Source organism: Echinops telfairi, unplaced genomic scaffold (assembly GCF_000313985.2).
Source record: "Echinops telfairi isolate 266 unplaced genomic scaffold, ASM31398v2 ScPeMD7_7439;HRSCAF=8477, whole genome shotgun sequence".
NCBI lineage: Eukaryota > Metazoa > Chordata > Mammalia > Afrosoricida > Tenrecidae > Echinops > Echinops telfairi.
The window spans coordinates 1,054,814-1,067,048 of record NW_022111339.1 but is presented as its reverse complement, the minus strand read 5'-3'; positions in this window follow the sequence as shown (position 1 = coordinate 1,067,048).

Genomic DNA, 12,235 nt, shown 5'->3' with positions numbered 1-12,235 from the left:
GCTCACTTGTTTTATCTCTCTCACACACGGAGACATCTACTGGGGGTAATTTTCATAGTAACTGTGAAATGACGCCTAGGAAAACATGAGGGATTGAGACTGTGGGCGATATTACCAGGAATACTCCATCACACATACTAAATAATTGATAGCTACTTCTAAGCCCACTATTTGGACAATAGACAAAATTCTGGCTGGAGTTGAAAAATACTAAAGGAGTCTTTCAAATGGTTTTACTATTTAGGCTACATCTAAGATCAGATGCTTTGAAATATTGTACTTTTGGAAAGACTCACATACTGCTGAGCACAGTTTTCCTTGTGTATCTTTGAAGGAAAACAAATGATCATGTTAAAAAATTAATTACCAAGCAGAAAGCGATATATAGCTGGGGTGAAAGAAATAATGAGCAGTGCAATAAGTGACTTCACTCAATTATTTCCTTTTTATAATTTACTTAGATGGTAAACTGGGCCTTGTGCCTTCTTTGAGGTCCATTATGATTCTTTAAAAATTTTGTATTAGTCTTACCCATGTTGTAAATTAGGGACAAAGGAACTGAAATGGGAAAATTAGTTCATTTTACTTATAATAACAGATCAGGTTAGGGAATGATTTTTTCCTGAGATATTAGAAAAAATATCCCTGGTATTTTTCTGTCTCTGTGAAAGCATTCTCATGTTCTACTCTGAGTAACTGGTTGGTACGTGACTCTCTTTGTTACAAAAGTATAGATTACTAGACAGCAAGAACCCTAACTTCCTTAACGAAGAGTCCTACTGCTGCTGACCACCATCATCGCATACTGAAGAAAGCACACACCGCTTCAAGTCAACTCACGATGACCGCATGCGGGAGACTAGAATGTGCTCTCAGGGTTTTCAGTGATGTTTTATGGAAGTAGATCACCAGACCTTTCTTCCCAGGCACTTTTGGTTGAACTTGAACTTCTGACCTTTTGGTTAACTAACAGCCAACGGTTTTTACCACCCAGGGTTTTCATTGTATATAACAATAGCAAAAACAAAACTCACTGCCATCGAGTTGATTCCAACTCATAGCAACCCCATAGGACAGGGCAGAACTGGCCCTACGGGTTTCCGAGACTGTAACTCATTCTGGGAGCACACAGCCTTATCTTTCTCATCATTTCAAATCGCTGACCTTGCAGTTAGCAGCCCTGTGTATAACCTACTATGCCACTAGGGTCCCTAGTAAATCTTGGGAGACCTCAAAGAAATGTAAGTCAATTGTTGAGTTGTTAACCACAAGGTCAATGGTTCAAACCCACCAGCCACTCCGCAGAAGAAATATGAAGCTGTCTGCCCTTGTAGCCATTGATAGTCTCAATAACCACATGCAATAGTTCTACTCTGTTCTCTGCAGGGACTGCATGAATCATAAGTTACTCAATGGTAGCAGGTAGTGATTCTCAGTGAAGTTCATGTCTTCTAGAAATAAGGGGTTAACCCACAGTGGGTAAACAAAGTGATATCTGATTTTTGTAGTTGGCTAATCTTTGTCCTTTACGGGAATGCCTTCTTTTTCTTTTCTCCTCTCTCTTGTTTTCTTCTCTTCTTTCTTTTATCTTTCTTCTTGTTGTCCCTTCCCTCTTAACTATGTCACTGATTGCCTGCACAAAAGCACCTGTTGAACCCGCAGGCATTTCTTAGGCCTGCAGCTGGTGCTCTGTGGGACCCAGACTTTCAGGAAAGCACCACATCCCGTGATCCCTCAGGAACGTAGTTGAAGCTACCCCATAACCCTGTAGGAACAATACAAAGGAGGTGTGTTTCTTCTCCTTGCTCCTGTTGCCACTCCACTTTGGATGCACTTTTCATATCAGCTATCAGGGAGCATAATGCACCCTGGCTGCATTGTGGTTATACCTTGGGCTGTTAACCACAAGGTCAGCAGTTCGAAGCCACCAGCTACTCTGCAGGTGAAAATCAAGGCTTTCTACTCCCATAAAGTGTTCTTGTCTCAGAAACCCACAAGGGCAGTTGTACCCTGTCCTATAGGGTCCTTAGGAGTCAGAAATTAATGTGATGGCAGTGAGGTGATCAGGAAACAAGAGAGAGAGAACACAGAAATCAATATGGAGGAAAGGCCAGGAGTCTGGGCAAGTAGAAGAAGAGTTAAAGCAGAAGGGAAAAGTTAGGCGGAAAACTGGAAGGAGGTCACCGCTAGATTCACCTATTAAATTGTGCCAGCTCGGTTTTTAAAGCCAAACTGTACCTTTTGTTCAAATGCTTCTAAACAGATTAATAAAACACTGAGTTGCCTACAAACATAACTTTTGCTGTTTCATATACTTTGTCTGCCGTGAACAGGAGATTGTAGTTGTTTGTATTCAGACATGAGTGTAAGAGTACATCTGTGTTAGCTCATACAATCCCACAGACATTTCCCCCCCTGAACCACTCCTCCAGGAATGCTGCTGTTTTGGCCCATGGTTAGAACCGGCCCCATCCTCTAGTCTGTCCAAGTGAGCATGCACATTGCGATGCCAAGTCCTCCTTCATTAGATCTTTGTTTACCTACTTGCCTTTGAGTCTTTGAGGTCTTCCTTTCTCAAGAGAATCCACTGACTCTCTACCTTCTTGCTCATCAAAGGATGGTCCATGGACTCACAGTAACAGCATCACCTGGATTATTGTTAGAAATGAAGCACCTCAGAAGGTAGAAGAAAGTAAAAATGATATGTATAGGGATTATATATATGTATATATATATAAATATATATATATAAATAGGTGGATTTGTCCATGTATATGTACATATATGTAAATACAACAAGGAAGCAGATGGACTTTGGGCCTCTACTGAAATCTTACCTCAATACAAGAATGACTTTCTAATTATTTGGCACTTTATGTTACTCACCTTCCCCACACGGTCACTGAAGACAAAATGGGTGCATAAGCAAATGTGGTAAAGAAAGTGGATGGTGCCAGGCTATCTAAAGATATAGCATCTGAGGTCTTAAAGGCTTGAATATAAACAAGCGGCCATCTAGCAGGGATGCAACAAAGTCCACATGGAAGAAGCACACCAGCCTGTGTGATCCTAACGTGTCAATGGGAATAAATATCAGTAGTTAAAAAACTTTAAAAAACTACACAAAAAAAGCCCAAGCAATCAAAGAGAAGTGAAGGAGTGTGGACAGGGTGGAGCCCCCAACCCACCTGAAAGATAATTGGTCCTTCCCTCACAGAAGGGCCACACAGAAGGGATGTTTAGTCCAAGATGTGGTATAGCACGGATGAAACGCACAATCTCCTCTAGTTCTTTAATATTTCCTTCCTCACAATTATGGTTTTGTCTTACCTCATTAACCTAGTTGGACATGAGTATGCCCATCTGTATAACTAAGATCATTTGATGCATGAAAGCCAAGATAAATGACCCTTCAGAAACAATAATGGGAGTAATGATTCCCTGAGGGTATGGGAAGAAGGGGGACATAGGGGAAGGGGGGAGGTGATAGCAATGATGACTGTATAATCCCACTCAAGGGGAACGAATAACAGGCTTGTGGGTGAATGGATATACTGGACAGTGTTCAGACATGGGTGATAATACTAATGATAATTTATAACATATATAACATAACAATAAGGGCTCCTGGGGGGGTAGGGTGGCAGAGGGAGGGGATAAAGGGGAGCTGATATCAAGGAGTTCAAGAAAAATGAAAACGTTTTGAAACTGATGGTGGCAGCAATTGTATAATCATACATGATCTCATTGAATTACAAATTGTTACAATATCTGTGAGAGCTCCCAATGAAATGATTTAAAAAAGAGAAAGAGAGAGATGAAGCACTTCAAGTCCCACTCAGCAAATCCCCACAGTTAGGTTTGAGAAGCCCTTCGCTCATTCATGGATACTAATCTCGCCACTCTGAGTAGTCTCTGTTCACCTCCGACATGGGTTCCATCCGCCTCATCCCTCCTTTCCTTACCTCAGGCTCAGAGCCTATTCGGTCGCTTACCAAATTGTGACTGGGAAGTACCCCATGTCTGAAAAGGTATTATCAGTTTCCACAGTCTCTTGCTGTAGTTTCCTAGCATTGCTCATCAGTGGCTGCCCTTTTCACTTTGCACACATTGTCGTTGTCGTTGTTAGGTGCCATGGAGTTGGCTCCAACCCATCGCGGCCCTATGCACAACAGAACAAAAACACTGCCCGGTCCAGCTCCAGGCTCATGATTGTTTCTATGTCGGAGCCCACTGTGGCAGCCATTGTGTCAATCCATCTGGCTGAAGGCCTTCCCCTCCTTGGCGGCCCCTCTACTTTACCAAGCATGATGTCCTTCTCCAGGGAGAGGGGTCTCTCCTGACAATACATCCAAAATATGTGTGTTAATCTGGGTAGACTAGAGAAACAAATTCATAAACACGTATATGTATATAAGGGAGAGGTTTATATACAAGAGGAATTGAACATTGATAAAACACCCCAACACAGGCCAGTCCAAGGCCATAAGTCTGATATTAGCCCATATGTCTGATACCAATCTATAAAGTCCTCTTCAGACTCACGAAACACATGCAATGAAGCCAAATGCAGGACGATCACAAGCCAATGAGTAGAAAGTCTTTGGGTCCAGTGGCGTGGAAGCATCTCAGTGCTGGCAGGGGTCGCTACGTGGCTTCTCCGGCTTCTTAGGTCTGGTTGCATCCATGTGGCTTGTCTTCTGCAATGTCTCCCAGAGAGTAGCAGAGAGAGGTGCCTTCCACCTCCAAGGAGGAAGTACCAGATTTCCCAGAATTCTCAGGAGAAGGCCATGCCCACACAGAAGTCTCATTGGCTATCTCCAGATGGACAGCCTGGACTCCACCCTTACACTCTTACTCCTTAAACTGACACCAGATTAGGTGGCTAGCACAGATTGTAAGATGAAGTCTCTCCATCCTTGCCTCTAAGGAGCACTCTGGCCTTATTTCTTCCAACACAGATCAATTTGTCCTCTTAGTGGTCCATGGCTTTCAATATTCTTCTTCTGCACCACAATTCAAATGCAGCGATTCTTCTCCGGTCTTCTTTACTCAGTGTGCAGCTTTCACATGAGCAGTGGAAATACTGAATCCTATGCGTACAACATTCGTCCTGTCCAGCTAGGGTACAGCACACACTGTTGGTAATAAAGAGACTGTTGACGCCTGGGAGTTCATTGGTAGCGACGTGGTTTGCCCTTTCTTGTTAAGGCTGGCTTATTAGAGATGTGGGTGCAGCAGTCTAGGGCAGAGATAGAATAAACTATATCCGTATGCACTTGAATTGTGGTGCTGGTGAAGACTATTGAAAGAAGCATGCACTCCCAGAGAAACAACACGTCTCTCTTGGCAGAAATACAGCCATCATGTTCCTTAGAAGGGAGGGGCAAGATGTCGTCTCACGCACTTTGGCCGTGCTCTCAGGAGAGACCAGACTGTGGGCGAGAACGTCCTGTGTGGTAAAGCAGAGCAGGGAGAAGACGACCCTCAGCGGAGGGGTTCACACAGCATTGGGCTGAGACATGGGAACCCCCGTGAGGGCGGCGCGGCCCCACGAGGTGGTTTGTGGTGGTTATGGATTGGCAACAACATCGATTTATTTGTATATTGCGAGATTTGGGTGGTTTGGTTTTAAAGGAACGCAGCTACATCCATTTGCTGATGTTTTGTCTATGGATCCTTTAAGAGCCCTGCTAGCACCGTGGTTAAGTGCTTGACTGCAACCCGGGAAGCCCGTGGTTGGAGCCCAGTTGTGCAGCGGGAGAAGGATGTGGGAGTCTGCTTCTGTCACACCTGCAGCCCTGGAAACCCCATGGGGGTCGGACTGCTCTGTCCAACAGTGTCGCGCTGAGTCAGTATCAACGCAACAGCCATGGGTTGCATGGCTCCATTCCTTCGACAGTAGCACACCTTGGGAATTGTGACAGATACCACATGGCCCTCAAGGTCTAAAAGATTTATCATCATAATCCTTGAGCTAGGTGCTACATTTGAAGTGTGTGGCAAGGACAGTCCCAATCAGCCCCGTAAGTTGTAACCTCGGGTTAGGCAGCTTTCAAAAATCCTCTTCATGACCCCTGACCCTGGTATTCATGGCCTTCTGTAATCCCTCCCCCGGAATGTGGCCTGGACCTAGTGATTTCTTTTTAATAAGTAGTTTAAGGCAAAAGTGTTGGGCTGTCACCTCTGAGATTAGGTTCCAAATGACTGTGGCTGCTGTCTTACCTTCTGGGCTTGCATTGTGGTGAAGCAGGCGGCCATGGTAGAGGCCCCGTAGCAAAGAACTGGGGGTAGGTTCCGGAGGAGGCCTGGTGGCATCGTGGTTACAGGTTGGGCTGTTAACCACTTGGTTGGCAGTTCGAAACCGCCTGGGAGAAAGATAGGGCTTTCTATTCCTGTCAAGAGTTATAATCTCAGAAACATGCAGGGGCAGTTCTACCCCATCCTAAGGGGTTGCTGTGAATTGGCTCGATGGCAGTGAGTTGAGGCTTTGATTAGGGAAGTCTGTAGGTGATTATGAGTCGGGATCAGCAAGCTGTAGTCCACAGCAACACCGCTCCTCAGCCAGCAGCCAAGTCTTTTCCCGGCTCTCAGCTTCACGATCCCTTTGTCTTTGCCTCCCTGGGCTAGGAAACACGCCACCTCATTCTCTCCCTCACAGTCCCCACAATCCCAGGGGCTGATGAGAAGGGACCCCGACCTCTGAGCACTGCTTCTCTGAGTGCCACAGCTTGGGTGCATCTGCTCTGGGGGGGTCTCCTCCACTTCAGACAGAGATCTGGGGCAAGCTCTTCCAAATGGTTCTGGAAGACCATTTCTCTCTGTGCCCCGGATGACTCTCCTGCACCAAGGAGTGGCTTTGATAGAGGTGTGGTGTTTCTTTTAATCCCCAAGGAAAATGAAGGATGGTGTCTTAAGTCACACCTTTTAGTAAAGTAGAAAGGTGCTCCCAAGGGAACAAAGGGTGTCACTTTGCCCCCACCCTCTACTAAGGTCAGGATTTAACCCCACCTTCAGCTCTTAATGGAGAACTCCCTCCAAAATAGGATTATAACCACAGGCATAGGGCGCAGAATTATAATCCACCACAGAAGGAATTATGGCTAGAAGGGCCATACTAATTGACTACATCGCAACTGCAGTGGACATTTACTGAAACTGGCCGACCAGCATCTGAACCTTTCCCCTGGCACTAACACAATCCTCTACCGTGGGCATCAATGGCCGTCTCCCGCAGGGACGATGTGCTAACCTTCTGCATATTACCACCATGCATGCTGCTGCTCACTGTCAGAAGGGACCAACTTGACCCTGACCACTAGGGTAGGGGGCATTGTGGTTCACTGTCTTAATTTATTCAGGGCACTTGCCACTGTCAAATCTAACTTATATATAATAGCAATCACAGTAGTCTCCAGAGATGAGGCTCCCTTCTCAAATTAGTCCCTCACCATGTGGCAAAAGATGTGTCCTCTTGGCATTCCATGTATGGGTCCATGTGTCTGTCCTGACACATCCACACAAACATGCCAAGTTTCCAAAGCCTTAGGAGGCTCGTTGTACTGTACACAGGATATTGTAGGCCACTGCATAAGGCACGCTTCCAAAATCAACTAAATAAACTCTTAGATCCTCTCTTAACCTCTCTATAGTTGAAACAATAAATAAAAAATCTGTGCTTAGTGAGCCCTTATCAAGAAACTCAGTCTGATCCAATCTTATGTTTCTTCCACTGTTATCTCATACCCTTAATAGCTATTCCCATATACCTATATTCTCCAGGTTTCTGGTCATTCATACTGGAAAAACAAAGCTGGTTTTATTTTTGTTGTTGTTGTTTTAGGTTTATGGTTTTGAGTGCAGCACCTCTTCCTGGGTTACAAATTTCACTTCATCTTTTGGGATTTACTGGGACATTAGTCTAATTATACCTCTAGAAGTAATATGGGCGGTGAGGTGTTTCCTAGGAACATTCAACAAGGTCTTGTGAGGCATCTCCCTCAGGTGATGCCCCAGGTGCCTATCAGGAGGTACAGTTGGGTTTATCTCAAATGAGGCTGGAAGAGAGAATGAGTTTACTGACAATGGATTGACAGAGAGTAATCGCTTCAGATGAGAGGGGGGAACTGTTTGCAGGGATGAGTCCCTGGAATTTAGAGGCCCAGTATTCCCAGCTTCCTCTTTATCTGTGCATCTGTCCTTGTCCCAAGTGCAGGGTCCCATTTCTTTGCAAACAATGCTCTCACAATAATATTTTCTGACACTATTTGAGGTTGGGAATTCAGTTGGCATTGTAATGCAGCCACTTTTACAATAAGGCTCTGGTTTTTGGTTTTTGGCATATCAGTTCTTTTATTACAAGAAATAAACTTTCCTTAGAGGGCACGAATGGGAACTGGTGTGATTTCTTTTGTGTGACAACCAGTGCTTGAGCTGTGACTCCAAAGCAGTGCACTATCAGTATCTTCCTTCACCTTCTTCCCAGACCCGTGCAGGGAAAGGTGGGAGTTAAATTGAGTATCAATGTTGTAATCTAATTAACATATAACCCTTCTCTCAGATATAATAATCTAGTCTCTAATCCTGGACTGTATCTTATTTATGCACATATGACCTGGGGTCTTTGGCAAGATGTTTCCAGTAGGCATTGGCCTCCTGATCTTAATCAGCCAGGAATTTTCCCAGGCCACTCCAGAAGCACCTTTTCAGTTGTAGCATATCATTCCTTCCATCCATTAAAAATAACATTAACTAAGATAGGCATCAAACACCCTCTACTAAGGCCAGATTTAATCTCATCCTATTCCTGTTCATTAACAGATAATGCCCTCCAAAATTAGACTATAGCCACAGGTGTAGGAAATCCAGAATTATAACATATAACATATAGAGATCGCTTGGCAGAATTTTGCAAATGATTTGTTTATCGAAAACAACTTTTCATTTCAACACCACAAAAGGTACACATGTACTTCCTCAGATGGAATGCATAGAAATCAAATGGACTCATCTGGGGAAAGACACAATGGAGAAGCTCCATAGCAGCAGCTACAACCAGACCGGGGGCAGACTGTGGAACAGACCATCAATTGCTCCTCTGTAAGTCCAGGATTCTATAAGCAAAATATTCTGTAGGCTAAATATTGAACGATGCAGGAAATATCAAGAGAAATGGAAAGAATACAGTCACTGTATCAAAAAGAACTCGTCGACAGTCGAGCTTTTCAGGAGGAAGCATACGAGGAAGCACCAGTGGTGCTGAAGGAAGAAGTTCAAACTGCACTGAATGCACTAGCCAGAAACAAGGCTCCAGGAATTGATGGAATACCCATCGAAAGGCATCATAAAGCTGAGGAAGCACTGGAAGCACTCACTCATCTATGCCAGGAAACTTGGAAGACAGCTACTTGGCTGGAAGAGATCCATATTTGTGCCCATTCCAAAGAAAGGTGGCCCAACAGAATGCTCAAACTATAGAACAATAACATTGATATCGCATACAAGTAAAGTTTTGCTTAAGATCATCCAAAACGGTTACAGCAGTACATTGATAGGGAAATGTCAGAATTTCAGGCCCGATTCAGAAGAGGGCATGGACCAAGTAATATCATTGCTTATGCCAGACGGATCAAAGCAGAGAATACCAGGAAGATGTTTACTTATGTTTCACGGACTATGCAAAGGAACTTGACTGTGTGAATCATCATGAACTGTGGATAACCTTGAGAAGAATGGGAATTCTAGAACATTCATTGTGCCGAAGAGAAACTTTTACATGGATCAAAAGGCAGCTGTGTGAACAAAATAAAGGAATCTTGCATGGCTTACAATTAGAAAAGGGATGTGTCAGCGTTGTATTCTCTCACCATACTTGTTCAAGCTATAGGCTGAGCAAATCATCAGAGAAGCTAGATTATATGAAGAACCTGGCATCAGGATTGGAGGAGGGCTTATTAAAAACGTGCAGATGACAAAACCGTGCTTGCTGAAAGAGAGCAGGAATCGAAGCACTTGCTGATGAAGATCCAGGGCTCCAGCCTTCACTATGGATTACAACTGAGTGTAAAGAAAATCAACATCCCGACAACTCGACCAATAGCTAACATCACGATCAATGGAGACAAGATTAGCATTGTCAAGGATTTTATCTTGCTTGGATCCACAGTCAATGCTCATGGAAGTGGCAGCCAAAATATCAACAGACATATTGCATTAGATAAATCTGCTGCACAAGACCTCCTTAAGGGACTGAAGACCAAGGCTGTTACTTTGAGGACAAAGGTGTGTGCTCCTGACCCAAGCCATGGCATTCTCCACTGCCTCATATGACTGTTTAAGTTGGACATTGAATAAAGACCATGCAAGAATCTATGCATTTGAACTGTGGTGCTAGAGGACATTATCAAAAGTGCCAAGCGCTGCTATAAGGACAACGTGATCTGTACTGGAAGAAGTAAGGCTAGGTTGCTCCTTAAAGGCCAAGGATGGCAAGATTTCATCTTCCATTCTTTGGGCATATTGTCAGGAGAGATCAGTCCCTGGAGAAGGACAACATGCTTGGTAAAATGGAGGGGCAGCAAAGGAGGGGAAATCCCTCAAGGAGATGGACTGACACAGTGGCTGCATCAATGGGTTTAGGCATAAGAACCATTATGAAGATGGCGCTGGACCATGGCATGTTTTGTTCTGTGGTGCACAGGGTCACTATGGGTCAGAGCTGACCCAATGGCACTTAACAACAACATATCACATGAGGGCCATATTTATTGGATATAGCTCAGCTTTCATATGTATATATACACAAGAGAGGCTTGGATCAAGGACATGGCTCACACAGTGCTAATGCTGCTGTTAGGTGCCCTTGACTTGGCTCCAACCATAGCGACCCCTATGTACAATGAACTGGAAAACTCCTAGTCCAGCTCCACTCTCACAATTGTTGTTTGAGTCCATTGTTACAACTGCTGTGTCAATCCATCTCCTGGAGGCTCTTCCTTTTTTTTTCCGGACTTCTACTTTACTACACTCGATACCCTTTTCTAGGGGCTGGTTTCTCCAAATAATATGTCCAAAGTATTAATGTAAGAATGTAAGATGAAATCTTGCCATCCTTGGCCTTTAAGGATAACATGTCTCGCTTCACTTCCAAGGAGAAATTGCCTGTACTTTTTCCAAGATAGGTTTGTTTGAGTTAGAATTGACCCGATGGCTGAAGGTTTTTTTTCCTGGCCGTCCATGGTATTTTCAATATTTTTTTGCCAACACCATAATTCAAATGCATCAATTCTTCGGCAGTCTGCCTTATTCATTGTCCAACTTCCATACATTTGTATACAGAGGCAGGCAAGATGCAAGTCTGGTTCAGATGTCAGGCTGGCGGCTTCTCCAGACTCATGTGGCTGCAGGGGCCGAGGAACCCAAGATCAGTAGGTAAGATGGCAGGTTGCTGATGATCCCAAGATTGGCAGATCAGAAGGCAGACTGCTCCTTAAAGTTCAAAGAGCCAGAGGTCAGATGACCCAGTCAGAAGCAGGATCTAATCCAGCTGCAAAGAGCAACCAAGCTTCCCCACAGTCCACATTGTTTTTGGAAGTAGGCCAGATCCCTGAGTAGACATCAGCAGGGTTACTAGGACTTAACTTGGCCTAACCACATTGTCACCAAACCGTGACTACCACAAGCACATTTGGTTGTTCTTCTATGTCATCGAAACCATAGGTCTAAGAGGCCACCCAGTAACAAGGAGCTTCAAAAACAAAAGTGAACTCTACGGGAAAATGGAACAAAAAGATACAGAATGTTCCCAGAAACTTTTTGAAGTCCTCTCACATTTTTTTCCAGGTTGTGCCTTTGAGAAGGGGGCCCAGAGGAAGTGGGATTAGTCTTCAGCCTGAGATCCCTGAAGTCAAGAAGAAAGAGTATCAAGGTTAATTGGTACAACAGTTCATTCACAAAGACAATGGCCTACATTCTACTTCGATAAGTGGTGATTGGGGTCTTAAAAGCTCAGGAGTGCACTTGTTGGTCTCTCCCCATCTGGAGCAGAGAAGAGGGAAGGAAAGGTACGTGTAAACAACTTGCCCAGTAGACAACTAGTGGACTAACAGACCATGTGGACACCTGTCTCCATGACTCTGAGACTAAAAGAATTAGGTGTTACCCTGCTACCATCACCAACTGCTCAGAAGAGGATCCGATTAGAAGGTCCTGGGTAGAGTGGGGCCAGGGGGGGGGG